Genomic DNA, 19193 nt, shown 5'->3' on the forward strand with positions numbered 1-19193 from the left:
CATCTATGGTGATTGAGAGTTTTGCTGGATATGGTAGCCTGGGCTGGCATTGTATTCTCTTAGGATCTGTATGACATTTGTCCAGGATCTTCCGGCTTTCATAGTCTCTGGTGAGAAGTCTGGTGTCATTCTGATAGGTCTGCCTTTATAAGTTACTTGACCATTTTCCCTTACTGCTTTTAATATTCTTTCTTTGTTTTGTGCATTTGGTGTTTTGACTATTATGTTACAGGAGGAATTCTTTTGTGTTCCAATGTCTTTGTAGTTTTGTAGGCTTCTTGAATGTTTTAGTCATTTCTTTTTTTTAGGCTAAGGAAGTTTTGGTCAGTTTAAGATGAAAGATATAATCTAATTTTACTCTTCTGAGGTTGTAAACATCATTTTTATTTCATCAGACGAAGTGATGAGATTAGAGTGCTACCCAACCTGTATGACTTCATAGCTTGGGCTGAACTCAGAGAGCTTCATTCTCTGTTCTAACTATCCCTAGGCTTGGAAGCTTCTGGCTTCCATACAATCTAATATCCAAGCTGTCTAATATGATCCAGCTTTTCATGGCTTCTGACTGAATTGTTCTGCCTGGCCTCATACTGTCTTTGGCAATATGTCCTAATATTCTGGTTCTTTTTTATTCTCTGGCTTTTTTTCCCACCTGTGTCTAGCTTGTTCTCTCTGCAACCTTTCTCTGTAAAACTGTCTCAGTAAAATCACCATGCATATCACTTTGCGAGCTCTCTGTAGTGGCCTCTCTTTCCTGTGCTGTCCTTGTATGAGTTGGGCATATCCTACCTCTGACTCTTTCTGCCAAGTCCTTCTCTAATTCATCACTTTGTCTGCCCCTCAATAATGCATTACTTTCAAACATGGCTGCTTCCTTCTACAAATAAAGCTTAATTTCATTGTTAGGGATGGAGATGTGTACTAAGGGCATGTGTACTAAGGGCACATCTGTATTGAACTACATAATACTGTAATCCAGGGCATGTGTGCATTCTAGCTGAATCAATCTTTGGATGTGATCTTTTGCCAGAGCAGCCATGTTTCTTGATTAAAATTCCTCTACATGAGGTAACAGTCCAGTTTTGTCAGCACCATTTGTTGAATAGGCTTTTTTCCCCCAATGTAAGCTTTCCTCCTCTGTCAGAAATGAATTAGTCGGAGCTTCTTCATTTTATTCCTCAGTTCCCTGTTCTATTACAATGGTCTGCATGAGTCTGCATGAGGACTTTTGCATCAGTTTCAGGTTGTCTGTCATTATAGTTCTGCAGAAAAAGTTGAGATTGGGTAATGTAATAGCTCTGGCATTATTCTTACTCCTTAGAATCTCTTTGAGTATGTTGTTTTTTTGTGGTTTCATAAGTTTTCATCTTTTTTTCAAACCTATAAAATATGATATGTGAATTCTAAAAATATTTCACTGATTCTGCAAATTAATTATAGTTGTATAGTCATTTTCACAATGTTAATTCTGTTTATTCAGAAATGTGAAATATTTCTCCATATCTTCATGATTTCCTTCCTCTTTCTGTATTTAAAAAATTTTGTTTTAAAGATTTTTTTACTTCTATGGATAGATATATTCCTAAATGGTTAATATGGGGTGAGTTGTTTGAATGGAATATTTATACTAATTTCTTTCTTATCTAGTAGACTGTTAGTTTAAGTATAAGCTGATTTTTGAATATTGATTTCGTATCCTAAAACTGATTGAAGAGATATATAGTTCCAAGATTTACAACTTGTTGCTTCCTATTGCTATATTTTTTATGTCTTTCTCTTGTCTCATTTCTATATCTTTTGTTTCAGGATATTTGATCACATGATAAACTCCAAGATTGTGGGATTTCTTAGAAAACCCTGTTTCTGGTTGAGGCATGACAGCCCTAGCAAAGACCTTTAATCCGAGAGTTTCTTTTTTATTATAAATATGACTGAATAAAGTCATCCATAGGTCAAGAGGCAGAGCAATCAACCTGTGACAAGGAGTGAACATAGGAAAAAAACCAAAGAGAGTAAGAGGAAGTCAGGAGGATGGCTAGACAGGCACAGAAAGTAGAAGGGATGGATATTAAGTATGAAGGGGTTTTGAGACAGTGTGGAAAAGGAAAACTTTCTTTTTCTTCTGGGAAGCTGGCTTAGGGAGAAGGTCAGGTGGGGCCTTTCTCTACCTTTCTGAGCTATCAAGCTTTCACCCCAGCATCTGACTTCTGAGCCTTTATTGATAAAATTAAACAATTCAGATTTTGTTAAAAATATTTGGAACTGCAATGCATGTCATGATCACACAGACAGAGAAGTCATCCCTGCTGAGGAATGTCAAGTCCTAGGTGTCATATTAAGGCCTAGATGGAATGTGAAGGCCTAGGTAACTGTTACCTGGCTAACCTGCCATTTTGAGCTGTTACTAATATTATAAGTATAAACAAATTTTCAAATGTTGTTTCTGCCGTTACAATGAAATTTTCTCATGCCCAAGTTGATTGCATATTCCATTGTATTCTGTGTTCCTAGAAAATATTCAAACCAGAAGTCCATTAGAACTTCTTTGTATAGTTAACTACAATAAGGTTGGGCATGAACCAACCACGCAACAGCACTTCATGCACCCATGTATATGCTTTTATGTTATTGGCCATTATAAGATGCCCTGGAATGGACTCGAACATAAGAGAGACACCTGCACTGATTTAGAGTAAGACTTTGAGTATAGGTCGAGTAAAGTTTATGTTCCCAAGATCTCCCTGGAAATTGACTTCCTATTGAGCACAAATAGATATCTGCATGGGTAAATGACCTTCTAGTTAGACAACACAAGTCCCATCCAGGTTGGCAAGTAAAGACATGAATGATAGACAAGGCAAGTCCTCTGCTACTGTTGAATATCCCAAATAATTGGAGTAGGATAAATGTGCCCCATATTCCATGTTCCTAAGGAAATCTCCTATCCCTAGATCTTGATTCCTGGAACAATGTGGCATAGATGTTTGGGGACTGTAGGCTTAAAAACCCCATAGGAGCTTAACTCACAATCATAATTCAGCTCCCAAGTATGAAACATACTCCCAATTGATCAGTCCTGGAACTATATGCTCAATAAACTATCATTTTCTGAGTGAGATCAGTGTTCAAGTGATTTATGAAGCAACTACTGGACCCTAACATGTACAAACTAAGAAGCCATCAGATGTAGTAAGTCACCTGAGAAGTCCTCAAGAAGAGAGATTTGAATTTGAAATATAATAATACATGGCACTATAACCTTGTATAGTGCTACTTAAAATGTCTTGAAAAATAGAAACAGAAAATGAAGAACTAAATGACTTAATTGAAATTGGCTCAATATTGCTTATAACTATTAACATTTGGGTATTTCATATTTTATCCTAAATATTGATAGTGGCTTTCTGTGGTCTCTCAAAGAAAAAAAAGGTTCAGAGATATAAGAAAAAATATTTTAAAATGGACTGATAAAGTATAAGCCTTAGAAGAAAAGTTGAGAGACTTATGAATAAGAATGAAAAAAAATACTCAGACACAAAGAATTTAGACAAGAACCTACCATACCATCACATGATGAAACTGAAGAAGGTTTGCTCAAAGTTGTTAGAAAATCAACCTTAGTTTATCCAGTTACTGTACAAGACCTACCAGGAGACAATAGGTATTCCCAGTGTTATAAAAATGTTAAATGGAGAGGCTGGAGAGATGGTTTAGCAGTTAAGAGCACCAACTGTTCTTCTAGAGGTCCTGAGTTCAATTCCCAGCCCCAACATGTTAGTTCAGTCTCCTCTATTCCCTGTCCCTAAACTGTTCATCTCTCCCTGAAAAGAAGCAGCTATTGAACTGTGGGGACAAACTGAATGGTTGTAACATTTGACTAATACATGGTTTACTGATGGTTCATCAACCACTGATGGAACCAAGACTAATGGAAAATGGCAGTCTATAGGCCAGGGCAATGGAATGATCAATACTGAGGAAGGAGCCACAAAATCAGCACAGCTCTATTGGCTATACGACAGACAACCAGGAAAGCAAAGGAAAATCTCTAGTATCTCCAATTCATGGTGATGCATAACAGAATAGTTATGTGGGCATCAAAATGGAAAACCACTGACTGGCAGATAAATGGGAAGATATTTGGTCATGGGAAGCATGAATGTAGATGTCAAAAACCTAGGAAAATTTAAAAAGTCATAAAATTTATGTAGCTCATAAAGGCAAGATAGATGAACTGTCTGAAAATAAGGAAATAGTAGACAAGGTGGCATCATGTTTAATTAAGAGTAGAATATTAAAAATTTCCAGGGAGCAAATTCAGAATAAATCAGCAAGAATGATAGAAAACATCTTTGAAAAACTTAAAAGTTCACCCCTAACAGTAAAAATAAGGGGAAGTGGAGAATCAAATTAAATCAGGACAACCATATGATAATAACCTTTATAAGGAATCCATAACCAGGCAGTGGTTCACACATCTAATCCCAGCACTTAGGAGGCATATGTCTTCAATCCCAACACTTGTGAGGCAGAGGGAGGCACACAGGAATTTCAGTGATTTAAATTTACAGGCTGCTTGACAAATAAAGGCTGAAATTCAAAGTGAATGCCCTTTGTAATCTAAAAATAAACACACTTAGACCTTGAATTTATATATAAAGAGAAAAGAGAAAAGAGGTATATTTAAAATTTTTCAATTGATTTGCTGAAGAATGATATGCCAGATTCAAATGAAATGCAACAGCAAAAAGCATTTATTCTGCAGAAATCCAGCGGCAGGGTACTGCCATTCATCAGATGGAAGACAGAGATATGAGCTTTGCAGGGTCATTTTAAAGCCTGTTAGGCAACCAGAGCTTCCAGGGACCAAGCCACTACCCAAAGACTATACACGGACTGACCCTGGACTCTGACCTCATAGGTAGCAATGAATAGCCTAGTAAGAGCACCAGTGGAAGGGGAAGCCCTTGGTCCTGCCAAGACTGAACCCCACAGTGATCAGGATTCTTGGGGGGAGGGTGGTAATGGGTGGAGGATGGGGAGGGGAACACCCATATAGAAGGGGAGGGGGAGAGGTTAGGGGGATGTTGGCTTGGAAACCGGGAAAGGGAATAACATTTGAAATGTAAATAAATACCAAATCTAATAAAGATGTAAAAGAAATAAAGCCTGTTAGGGTAGGAGTGGGTGAATTTTGTCTTTCTTTCCCTTGATTGGTTGGCTCTATCTCCAGAAGTATGCGTGCCATTGGGATTGGTTAAGGGTCTGGGGAATTTAAGGGACTTTCTGGATCGGTTGCCAACTATAATTGGCTCAATTTGGTGATGGGGCAACTCCTGGCAGTTACTGATTGGCTGCCCGGAAGGGATGTTTTCCCTGCAATTGACTAATTTTGGACGTCTTCAGTTCCAGGAAAAGGAAACTCAGGCTTGGTCTCTTGAATTGCCAGTTTGTATCCTGTCATGGAGTTGCCCTGGTTCTGACTAACTCAGTTCTCTCGCCATAAGTAACCATATCAAAGGTCAGAACTCTAGGTTTGTCAGGCATGTCTCGGGACCAAGGTTGGTGCAGCCAAAAGCTCTCACATAGCATCAAGTACAGATTCTCTGAGAGCCAACACTTCTTCAAGGCTCAAAAAGCATCAAAACAATTTCTCAACCTCTACTTATTGACCTACACATAGCAAAGGCTTTGCTGAAATATTTCAGTTCAAAACACACCACACACACACACACACACACACACACACACACACACACACACACACACAGGCTTTACTATATATTTACTTCAAAGGTTGGGGCAATTTTATTTTTATCTTCCCAAGAGAATAAAAGCATCCCATTAAGGAAGCCAGAGGCCAGAAGGCAAGTGAAACATCTGAAGAAAGAGGGCAGATCATGAAGACAAAATATTTCAAAAAAGAAAAACCAGTAAATGGCCAAGTGTTACTGTGAGTTTGTCTTCGCTGCCATCTACAGATATAAGTAGCAGATGGTCTTTTTGTGGTTCTAACTCAATTAAAAATTAAAGTTTGCTTTGGAGTTGGAGTGTAGCTCTCTCCTTCACTAAACCTATGCATGCTTGTTTAAAGAAATTCCTAAATCCCTGTCCCATATCAAAAGAGGCACCTGATATGGGACAGAGAAAAACAAAACATGAGGGACTATTCTATTGCCAGCAATCTCATAATCTTTTGGTTTTCATTTGACTCTCTAAAACTTTTTTAAGGTATAAATATTATCTCTAAATCTATAAGATCGTTTGGTATATACAAACTTTCTATTGTGATACTAGTCGTCACACAGAATACTAACTAGTTCTAGAAATAAGCTTCATCTACCTTTCTGTATGTGTTTTCACGTTTGAGTCTGAAGCAGGTAACTAGGAACATAGTTTGTGTACTTCAGATGTACTTAATAGGTCCTGGTCCTCAAACCTTTCTGATGTCTGGTGAATATGGCACTTCAAATGCTTAAGCTTTCTACCCTTCCTAACAACTGAACTTTGAGGTCTCCAAGAAGATGATGGGGCCCTGCAAGAACAACTGGACCTGGAGTGTGGTAATGACAAACACTGGGAAAAACCGCCCCACGCCTCTTGTGCTGCCAGGTTCTATGCAAACAGTGGACTCCTTTGTGTTGCCATTAGGCTGACAAACACCACCCAAAGATCCACTTCACACTACAACTTGCCCAAGGCATTCAAATGGCTGAGTTCATATGAGACTGACATGAACATTTTATAGAACTTTGAACTCAAATACAATAACTTCATTATTGTAAACAGTTTTACCATGTTAGAGTTAAAAATCTCCTTTACATTTAGACAAAAAGGGAAAATGTTGCAGGATATTTGACCACACTGCAAACCCTGAGATTGTGTTATTTACTGAAAAAAAAAAATCTGTTTCTAGTTGAGGTATGGCTCAGCCCTAGCACACAACTTTAATCCAAACGCTTTCTGTTTATTGTAAACAGGAGTAAATAAAGTTAAAGTCAGCCTGTTTTATTCATGGTGGATGAGAATGAATATGTCTTACTCAGGATAAAACAGAGATTAAATACCGTTTGCAAGAAAGGATGCTCAGGAAGGGAAGTTCACTGGCTAAACATTTGGGACCTATCTAGATACCTCATTAGCATGGAGAAATCTAGGTTTTTATGCTACATGACCAGTTGTCATGGGCCTCTTAGTGTGATGGAGTGGCCATGTGTTACAGGATGTATAGTCTGGCTGGGGGCTGATTCTAATTCTTACCTATCTCAATGATGAGATTTACCAAGGTTTTAAAATCTGCTCTAACTTTTCCAGTTTTTCCATCTGGTGGCATGGTTCCACTTCCCCACATATTTTCATTTTTACTAATGTTTTCCTTTTGTCCTTTTGGAGTAGTCAATTTTCCCTCCATTCCCCAGCAGCTACCAGTCTTTTAAGTAACTTAAGGCTCTGTTCTTTGAGAATACAAATTAAATGGAGCTATACAATCCATTTTTATTTCTAGGTGCTTTTTAGCTACTATTCTTTTTTTAAAGACATGACATATTTGATAATTTCAAATGGGAGTGAAATGTATTTAGATCATAACTGATCATATATCACACCAACATCTATTTGATCATATCTTTTGTATTTGGCTAACATTGTTACTTTAGTTTTTATAACATTCAGTTGCTATAATATGAAGCAGAATAAATTGTAGACATGCCTTTCAACTGCTTTATTTCAGAAATCCAATTGTCTCTTATGTGTTCAGAGCTGTGGAATGAGATACAAAGTGGACTCTCAGCTAATAAGAGTGTCATTCACTCATGTATTGTAACAAATTACTACCTCTTATTTTAAAAGTCTACTGTATTTTTAAGACACTCAATTGAGAAATGCCTCTTGTCAGGAAAAGTGCCTCTCAAACATGCTGTGATTTTTATAAGCATGGTCATGAATTTTTCCCTAAAAGCATCATTGATATGGTGCTCTCAGGCAAATTAATGCATGTTCTCATTTTAATAAGGAGATTTTAGAAATAATGATAAAAATGAATGAATGCAGAAACTGAGACTTTCTTGATCTTGAAAATTAATATATATATAATATGTATTTTAACTGCAACTTCAATCTCCCAGTTATGTTTATACATTTATCAATAAAAATATTGGTGTCTTCTTTTTACTTGAACATTTATTAAGGTTGGTTATACTTAGAAATTAAAAGCATTAGATTTATATAAACGACTGTCTTTTCTAAACTTAAAACCATCATTATCAAAGACTAATAGCAAGATAGGATCATTCTCTGTCAGGACTAAAGCAAGGCTCTCAGAATCTCTGAATCTTATCTTCTTCACATGCTAATGTCTTTCCAACATGGGACATACCTTTTAAAACTTGACAAATGTCTATTTATCATCTCTAAATTATAGATATTTTTAAATGAGGTATGTCAGTAACTAAACAAACATTCCCTGTGTGTTCACATTTATTTTACTTAGATTTTTTTAAAAGCCAAATTTCTATCCTCCCCAATGCATTCAATTCTTTTAGTTCTCTTTCTCCTTCCCTTTATTTTTTTTCTCTAGCTCTCTCTGGTGCTCTCTCTATGTCTGTCTCAATCTCTGTGTGTGCACCTTTGTCTTCCTGTCCATTTCTCTGTCTCTGTATCTCTTTCTGTCTGTTTCTGTGTGTCTGAGTCTGTCTCTGTCTCCCTCCCTCCCCTCCACCTCTCTTTTGTCCTCATTAGTCTCTTACTCTGGTATTATTGAGGCAAGATCGTGCTACGTAGTCCACACTGGCCTTTAACTCTCGTTTCATAACTTCTGGATCTCTCATATTGCAAATAGGCACCAACATGTCCATCCAAATATTCCAAAAGATACTGAAAGTATCAGGAACCAAAGAATAAGACTTGTGCTGTATCCTATACTCATTTATTCGACTAGATGTTTTTTGTTAATACAGAGATGTTTAGCTCTGAGAAAGCAATATGGATTTTAAAGAGCTTGGATGATTATTTTCACACTTTTCAAATTATCTTTTTATGATCTATAAGCTATTGTAGAGAACACAGAGATGGTACATTGTTTAAAATGTGTGTTATCTATTCTTCTATAATTAGTGACAGTGAAGGGGACACTGCTCAGTTCAGGTGGAACAGGTGCTGTGGATATTGTTAGGCATATCTTTCTATACAGTAGATTTATGTGTTAACTGAAGCAGTCTTAGAGTCATTTCCCCATGTATTCTCATATCTGAAGCATTGGCAAGCAGGTGCACACACACCTGCATGGTACTGAATTTCAGGACATTGTTCTAATTGTAAAGATTGTTCAGTTCAATGTTACTCAAGTCCATGACACAAGAATTCAAATGAACACTTGATTCAATGGAAGCAGACTATTTTCCTGTCTTTTGTTCCTCAAGCCAGATAATTTTAAGCTCTCTTAAAATAAAACATTTAAACAAAGATGTCCCTCACTGTGAAAAAACATGGTCCTGCTAAGGTCTTATCAAGCCTAGATTTCCACCTTTCATCTCTCTAAGCAGAATTTTTAAATAATTTAAAATATGGTGCCAGAAAACGCAGAAAGGCACCTGGGTTCCAAGCCCTACCAACAGCTCTAGGATCTGAAGGCCTCCAGGACCACTCACTTCCCTCAGGAAGCCTTTTTTATTGTTCTCTCTCTCTCTCTCTCTCTCTCTCTCTCTCTCTCTCTCTCTCTCTCTCTCTCTCAACTTACTGTCTCACATGATACAGTCCACCCTAGGTTGGAGGCAACACTGCTTTCTACCAGAACATGAAAGCAGCATAACAGATCAGAACAAAGTAACCCACTGGACCTAAGTTGGAGGTGTCCTAGTTAGGTTAAGGAGCTCACTGGAACTTTATTCACTAAGCCCTGCCCAATGAAAGGCACCCATGCCTTTCTGATGGCTACCAGAACCAGGCAGGAGTTCTGAGAATCTTCCATTGGCCCTGCTCCCTATAACTGTATTGTTGCGGTAAATATTAAAGAAGAAGCTTTACCATTCTGTGCTACTGTAGGCCACAAGGCATCTGCCAGGTATTTCCAATCTCCATCCCACGCTGCCACTGGCTACTCTTTGAGCCTGGCAGCAGCTGCCCTCTTGCAACTCTCTTGATGTGGTCTCTGCTCACATTCCCAGCATCCATCCCCTGTGGTGAGAGTCACAATTCCCAGTTACCTGTTAAAATCAAAACTCAATAAGCTTATAATTTAGCAGTCAGATTTATATCTTAAATTCTCATTCCACAAAATGTCCACCCAATAAACTCAGAACCAATTGATAATGATACAAACTGCCCACCTAGATAGGATAAATTGACCTATAGAGATCCATCCCTTATGAAATATTCATAACTACCTGCGGCCCTTTAAGGCCACACAGATCTGGGTTGTCCTTCTTCTCCTCCATCCTGGTTCTTCTCCTATCGTTTCCTTTCTTCCACCTTACAAAATCTCTGTCCCCACCTTTCTTTTTCACTGCCCAATCACAGGCCTTTCTTTACCTTGTGCCAGCCCTCACCTGCATACAGACATCAACTACGCTGTATGCTGGAGATTACTTTAACTTTCCAGGCACAGTTGAGGACACAGCAGATGCTCTATGCTACTAGATTTTGACCCCTGGTTTTTGTTTGTTTGTTTGTTTGTTTGTTTGTTTGAATCTAAGATCCTAACTCTGTCATGGGTCCCAAGTTCACCATTCCAAAGTACATATCGTCATCTTGGCTGCAGGCTAATTTAAAACTTTCATGTTGGAGAGAGCATACTGAGTTCACATGTTTGGCTCTTGGTCTAAATCTGGCCTCAACGAACATTTGACGAATGGCCAGTTCTGAAAGAGATTGAGAGCTTTTGATTTTGAATACTGTCTTAGCCAGGGTTTATATTGCTGCAATGAAACATCTTACCAAAAAGCAGGTTTGGGGGAAGAGGGTTTACTTGCTTTACACTTTTACATCACTGCTCAACAGGAACCTGATGCCAGGATTGGTTACAGAGGCCATGGAGGTGTGCTATTCACTGGCTTGCTTTCCCTCAATTGTTCAGACTGTTTTCTTTTTTCTTTTTCTTTTTTTATCTTTATTAACTTGAGTATTTCTTATTTACATTTGATTGTTATTCTCCTTCCCAGTTTCCATGCCAACATCCCCCTAACACCTCTCCTTCCCCTTCTCTATGGGTGTTCACCTCCCCATCCTTCCCCCATTGCCGCCCTCCCCCCATAGTCTAGTTCACTGGGGGTTCAGTCTTGGCAGGACCAAGGGCTTCCCCTTCCACTGGTGCTCTTACTAGGATATTCATTGCTACCTATGAGGTCAGAGTCCAGGGTCAGTCCATGTATAGTCTTTAGGTAGTGACTTAGTCCCTGGAAGCTCTGGTTGCTTGGCATTGTTGTTCATATGGGGTCTCGAGCCCCTTCAAGCTCTTCCAGTTCTTTCTCTGATTCCTTCAACTGGGGTCCCGTTCTCAGTTCAGTGGTTTGCTGCTGGCATTCGCCTATGTATTTGTTGTATTCTGGCTGTGTCTCTCAGGAGAGATCTACATCCAGTTCCTGTCAGCCTGCACTTCTTTGCTTCATCCATCTTATCTGGTTTGGTGGCTGTATATGTATGGGCCACATGTGGGGCAGGCTCTGAATGGGTGTTCCTTCTGCCTCTGTTCTAAACATTGCCTCCCTGTTCCCTGCCAAGGGTATTCTTGTTCCCCTTTTAAACAAGGAGTGAAGCATTCGCCTTTTGGTCATGTTTCTTGAGTTTCATGTGTTCTGTGCATCTAGGGTAATTCAAGCATTTGGGCTAATAGCCACTTATCAATGAGTGCATACCATGTGTGTTTTTCTGTGATTGGGTTACCTCACTCAGGATGATATTTTCCAGTTCCATCCATTTGCCTATGAGTTTCATAAAGTCATTGTTTTTGATAGCTGAGTAATATTCCATTGTGTAGATGGACCATAATTTCTGTATCCATTCCTCTGTTGAAGGGCATCTGGGTTCTTTCCAGCTTCTGGCTATTATAAATAAGTCAGCCTGTTTTCTTAAAGAACCCAGGACCACCAGTCCAGAGATGGCACCACCCACAATGGACTGGGCCCTCCCACACTGATTCCTAATTGAGATTATCCCTAACTGATACCTGAGAGGTGGATTTCCTCAACTGAAGGTCCTTCCTCTGTAATGACTCTGGCTTGTGTCGAGTTGACACACAACCATCCAGTACAAGAACTTAAAACTAATTTAGGGAATTGTAAGGGGAGGTTCTGAGGTGAATGCCTCATTCCCCAAGTGGTTGTTGATTTTTCAGTAAAGAAGGGTGGTGGCCAATTGCTGGGTAGAGGGTACGACTTCTGGGTGCAAGGAGGAAAAGGCAGACACGGAAGGAGAGAGATCTTTCTGCCATGCTTTGGAGAAAGAGGAACGCAACAACCTATGAAGTCTGAGGGAGAGATGGAGCCTGTAGCCTCTGCTACAAGAGAGTGGTCAAGGATGTTTGGCACGGGTTAGGTGGGACTAGATACTGAAGTTTAGGGCTGGTGGAGAGACCGAGATAATAAATTGGTAAGGGCACGTTTTTCTAGGCAGGAGAAAGTAGCACCCAGCAAGTGTGCCAAGAAGGTAAATTGTAAGGGAATTAACTCTCTCTCTCTCTCTCTCTCTCTCTCTCTCTCTCTCTCTCTCTCTCTCCCTCTCTCCCTCTCTTTGTGTGTGTGTGTGTGTGTGTGTGTGTGTGTGTGTGTGTGTGTGTGTGTTTTGTCCAAAGATTTGAGGGTTTTGGGTAGGAGCTGGTAGTGAGGTCAACTCCTGGAGCTAAAGGTGGGTAGAACAGAAGGGAAACCAGGAGGAGCTGGTAGTGAGGCCAATCCTGGGCAAAGGTAGTAGCATTTAAAACTACATACAGAAGGTAATTCCATAAGACAGAATGGCAGTGAGGTATGAGGCCACATCCCTCATAAACTCACAGTTCATTTTAATTTTTCTCAGGGCTCGGGCTTACTAATACACCCAGAGTTGGAATGCCTGGCATTCCTGTTGGGCCTCTAACCTTCAGTCTTCATAGACCTCTTTTGCCTTATGCTTTTGGCCTATGTTTGCTTCTACCTCTCTAAACCTGGAAAATCCTTTTTGCATCTTTAACCCCTAAGAGGTAAAAACATATCTGGTTATTTGACCCTATCTGCTGATACACATAAACTGGTTATGGATATGTAGATTACTGGTTTCAGTCTTACAGGTTCAAATGTCTTTTGTGTATGGATAATACTGAAATATTTTTTCATGCCTTTTTACTCTACTGAGAAGCCTGGCTCTAGAGTGAGAATTTGGCCTGTCTGCTCCAGACCCAAGCATGATAGTTGAAAAGTTTCCTCTAAAGTATTTACCCTGGGTCAGGCTGGGCACCTGACTATGTGACAGAGAAAAAGAGAACAAAACAGAACAGCCCAGGAAAAGACACTTGCTTGAGAGAAACTAACAAGTAGAGGTTTTGTAATCCCATATATGTTAAAATAACAAGCTATTTAACTCTGAATTCTCCCACTTCTCTTTTGTTTTGTTTACTAAGTTTAAAGCTTATGTTGAAACTTGAATTTTAGGATTTGTAAGTCCATTGAGTGTGATCTAGGAAGCATGTACATATAATTTTAATTTCTAAAACATACCATGAATGTTAATTGGATTAAACTTGTTTAGGGAAAGGGTGTGTGCCTGATAGGCCCGCTTTGAACTACCATGTGAATGTGACTTACTTACTAGGTCATCTTTACTGATGACCTAGGCTCAACTTGGAGTACATTACAACCATGTGGCCCCTGCCATTTTGGCTGATGACCTCTTTAGAATAAAAGCATGCCCTGTGACTTTACCACCACCTTGGTTAAGATGACCATTTGTTATTTTTCTACTTATCATTATATTCCCTTTTTTAGGCTAAGGAAGACATACCATGCTTGTCCCTACAATTTGTTTAAGTTTAGAAGCTATGTTCGGTTCTTCCCATGTACTCAAGTAATATTTAACTCATTCTCAGATTTCTGATGGGGTTGAACAGTAATTATAGTCCCATAAACAAACATAAGTTGTTTAATATTAAAGATATGAGTAGGAAACATGATTTTCAGATGGTGTTACAGGCTAAAATCTAAACATATTTCAGGGTTAGAGTTGTAACTCTTTATGTTGGGAATGATGGTAGAGTACCTTTTCTTATTGATAAAGATGATGGAGTACATTTTAATTATTTAGGAGTGTCCAGTCATTGAGATAGTAAAGGCATTTTAAGAAGAAAATGATTTGTGTGTGTGTGTGTGTGTGTGTGTGTGTGTGTGTTTCAATTTGCAGATCCGAGATAGCTCCTAGGTGGGTACATGCATGCCCACTGGCCAGAAACACACAACAGATAGATAAAATTAAATGCTACAGGCTTCTATGATGTTTTGTTTAAAATTGAGTCACACAACTTTTTTTGCTATCTTTGTTAATCTTTACATATTTAGAGAAACTGAGTCATACAAAAATTCTGACATTTTATTGTAAGTACCTGAATTTCCAGCTATACCACTACTGGGCCTATACATAAAAGATGCTCTAACATATAACAAGGGCATATGCTTTATTATGTTCATAGAAGCTTTATTTATAATAGCCAGAAGCTAGATACAACCCAGATATCACTCAACAGAAGAATAGATGCAGAAAATGTTGGACATTTACACAATGAAATACTACTCAGCAATTAAAAACGATAACTTCATAAACTTAGCTGGCAAATGGATGGAAGTAGAAAATATCATCTAGAGTGAGATAACAAACTCAAAAGAAAATACATCTCATGTACTCACTGATAACTGAATATTATTAGCCCAAAAGCTCAGCATACCCATGATACAACTCCCAGACCATATGAAGCTTAACAAGAAGGAAGATCAAGGTGGCGATGTTTCGCACTCTTGTAGAAGGGGAAATAAAATGATAATGGGAGGCAGAGAGAGGGAGGAATCTGGGTAGAAGAGGACAGAAGGATGGAAAAGAGGGTATGTGTGCAAGACTAAGTTTGGGAAGAGACAGGAGAGAATTCCAGTGGATCAGGAGAATTAGCAGTAGTGGAGTGAGGAACTTGGGGAACCAAGACAAAGTCCCAGATACCAGGCATGCTAGAGGTTCCCAGGAATCAATGGAGATGATGTTATCTGAAATATCCAACAGCAGAGAACCTGAAGAGACTGCCTCCAGTAGACATACATGCCCTCCCCCATATAGGGATGGGGCCATCCACCCATGTAACATTTTTAACTCAGTATTATCCCTGTCTAAAGGAAATGCATGGCCAAAAATGGAGCAGAATATGTGATCCATTCTATTCTCAGACACCAAACCCTGAAACTATTGCTGATGCCAAGATGTGCTTGCAGACAGAAGCCTGGTATGGCTGCTCTGCCAGCACCTGACAGATGTAGGTACTCACAGCCAACCATTGGACTGAACCTGAGGATTCAGGGAGAGTTAGGAGAAGGGCTGAAAGAACTGAAGGAGATTGCAATCCCATCAGAAGAACAACAGTTCTGGACCCCTTACAGCTCCGAGGGACTAAACCACCAAACAAAGGGTATATATGGGCTGGTCCATGGCTCCTGTTACATATGTAGTAGAGGACTGCCTCATCTGCCATCAGTAGGAGGATAGGCATTTGGTCCTGTGGGTGCTTGATGCACCAGAGAAGGGGGATGTTAGAGGGGTGAAGCAGGAGTGGGTGGATGAGTGGGAGAGCACCATCTTAGAGACAAAGGAGCAGGGCATGGGGTGGGAAGTTAATGGAGTGGAGATTTGGAAGGGGGCAACATTGAAATGTAAACAAATAGATGATTAAAAAAAGAAGAATATGTGATATAATCCCTTAAGCCCTCAGCTTCATCAGGAGGTGATGATTTAGTTCAGAGACTCTTTCCAACCTGTCCTCACCTCTGGTGCTTTGAGAATATAATCTAGTCTCTCCCAAGATAGAGAGCTTCAGGGCCACTGCCTGTGCTCTTATCTTGAAGCCTGCAAGGAGCATATAGGCTTTGGCAATGATGACACTTGTGGTTGTTTACTTCAAAAACTCAAAAGCCTATAGGTGATTTAATTTGATTATCTTGCTTTACAAATTATGCGTCTAAACAACCAATCTATTTCAAAGCAGAATGATGTTAAAAATCATGCTTATTGCTGTCAGTTTGTGGTGACCTAGAGAACTATCCATCAATAAAAAGAGTAGAGTTGGTTTCAACCTTTGTCAACATGTCATGTTACATGTAAATTATTTGATGAAAATTTGACATGACTGTCTGCTTTGATCTGTCATTTGTTGATTGAATGTATGGAATAAAAATGTAAAAATATTTTAAAGTTTCTGTTAATAAGATTAGTTTTTAAAAACTTTATAAAATGAATAATTTATTTTGACAAGGCACACACTTAGAATATGTTTTTGAAATCGGAAATAATTTAATTGGGAAGAAATACAACTTAGAATTGAATTATCTCTTAATGTAGCCCCACAATACAAAATGTATTCATGGTACAAGCTTGTAATATAAATATAACAATTTTATATTATGTATTGTCATATTTTTAAATATTACATATGGTTTATTTAAAATAATAGTTACATTTTTCGAACTGTACCTTATCAAGTTGTTTCTAAACAAAAACTGTGTTTTATTTGAGATACTCTGGTTTTGTTCATTAAATAATCACTAGTATTTTTAATATTAGGATGAATTACAGTGTTTATCATATGTGAATCATAAGAAATATCACTTAGACACTTTGTGTTCAGATTCCTTAGATGCTGGCTTTAACTAATTTTTTTCCATCTTTATTAACTTGGGTATTTCTTTTCTTTTTCTTTTTGTTTACTCTTCATTTACTTAGTTACTGTGTTAGGTACAGCTTCTGAAAGTCAGTTCTCTCTTTAAACTGTGTGACTCCCTGAAATTAAATCCAGGTCTTCAGGTTTGGTACCAAGTGCCTTTACACATTGGGTCATTTCACTGGCTTTATTTAATGAATTCATCACTTCAGAGATCCACACTGTCTTCTGAAAGATCCCCGAAGAGAGATCCTTACTCAAGTCTCGGGAAGTCACGGACCCCAGACACAGAGAGACCATTTTGGATGTAATAAGCAAAGGCGCGGTTTATTACAGAGATCTATTATGGAGATCTCCGGGCCGACACATATCCCACGCAGGAGACAGAGGTGTCAACCCCGAGTAGCTGGAAGAAGGGCTTTTTAAAGGAAGAAGTCACAAGCTCCAGGAGATGGGGGGGATGTCAAAAGGAAATACCAAAAATGTCACAGGGGAAACTCTCAAAGTCACAAAATTGTTGTGACTCTAGGGTTTAAATGAGAAAGGTCAAGCTCTCATTCTCCTGAGAACAGAGCTCGATTGTCCTTTAGGGTAAATGTTTGTCAGAGTTGATGAGGCATCTGCATCTGGAACACATCTGGTTAGGCTTGACGGTCTGGTTTCCTGGAATACTCGCAGGACACAATGGCTGGAGGGCACAAAGGGGACTTGAACAAACATCACAGGGGCAGAACAAAACCCATTACTCATTTACTCAGTCTGGTGATAAGCAGGAGGGTCAGTATCTCTGAACCAGTTCTCCTGCATTTTTAACAATCAGTCTTCCTGAGTCAGATCCTGTTGCAGAGTTTTGAGCTAATTTAAAACTCTATCTTTCATCTTCCACTCTGAGCCTTTCTTTACCAATTTCCTTCATGTCCTTGCAAAAATTTATTTATTTATTATAATACAGTTATATAAATTTCCATTTCTCTTCCTCCTTCCAACCCCTCTCATGTATTGCTTCCTTTGAAATTATGGTCTCATTTTTCTTAAACTGTTATTATTTCACACACATTACATACATATATAAACACACGGCTAAATGTATAATGTATAATTATAACCTGCTCAGTTATTTTAGTGATATATGTCTCTCTATATATATGATTTCAGGGCTGACCACCTGGTATTGCATAAATAATTGGGGGGGGTCTCATTCCTGGGGAAAACTTTCTTCCATTTTCAGCATTCCTTAGTTGTTTGCAGTTCTTTATCTGGGGTTGATATTTCTCACTGCCATGTTAGCATGTCTACTGATATTGTAGTTGTCGAGGTCTTGTTTAGACAGCCTTATTGTTAAGGCTTCATGAGTATATCTTCACTGGTAAATCTATGAGGTGCAATCTTGCAGCAGACTTCCTAGTTCTCTGCATCTTGCAACATTTCTGTCCCCTTCTTCCCAAATGTTCCCTGAGCAGCAGTTCTGTTGTAGATGTATAAATTGGGGCTGAAGACTCATGGACACTCATTCTCAACATTTTAATCAGTTGTGGTTTTGTCCTAAAAGTCTCCTGCTGTTGCAAAGAGAAGCTTTTTTTTCCATCTTAATTAACTTGGGTATTTTTTATTTACATTTCGATTGTTATTCACTTTCCTGGTTTCCTGGCCAGCATCACCCCCTCCCACTCCCCTTTTCTATGGGTGTTCCCCTCCCCATCCTCCCCCCATTACTGCCCTCCCCACAACAATCACATTCACTGGGGGTTCAGTCTTGGCAGGACCAAGGGCTTCCCCTTCCACTGGTGCTCTTACTAGGCTATTCATTGCTACTTATGAGGTTGGAACCCAGGGTCAGTCCATGTATAGTCTTTGGGTAGTGGCTTAGTCCCTGGAAGCTCTGGTTGCTTGGCATTGTTGTTCATATGGGGTCTCGAGCCCCTTCAAGCTCTTTTAGTCCTTTCTCTGATCCTTCAACGGGGGTCCCTTTCACAGTTCAGTAGATAGCTGCTAGCATTCGCCTATGTTATTTGCCATATTCTGGCTGTGTCTCTCAGGAGAGATCTACATCTGGTTCCTGTCAGCCTGCACTTCTTTGCTTCATCCATCTTATCTTGTTTAGTGGCTGTATATGTATGGGCCACATGTGGGGCAGGCTCTGAATGGGTGACCCTTCTGCCTCTGTTCTAAATTCTGTCTCCCTATTCCCTCCCTAGGGTATTCTTGTTCCTCTTTTAAAGAAGGAGTGAAACATTCGCCTTTTGGTCATGTTTCTTGAGTTTCAAGTGTTCTGTGCAGCTAGGGTAATTAAAGCATTTGGGCTAATAGCCACTTATCAATGAGTGCA

The sequence above is a fragment of the Rattus norvegicus genome, chromosome 16, assembly GCF_021556685.1.
Source record: "Rattus norvegicus strain SHRSP/BbbUtx chromosome 16, alternate assembly SHRSP_T2T, whole genome shotgun sequence".
NCBI classification, from domain to species: Eukaryota; Metazoa; Chordata; class Mammalia; order Rodentia; family Muridae; genus Rattus; species Rattus norvegicus.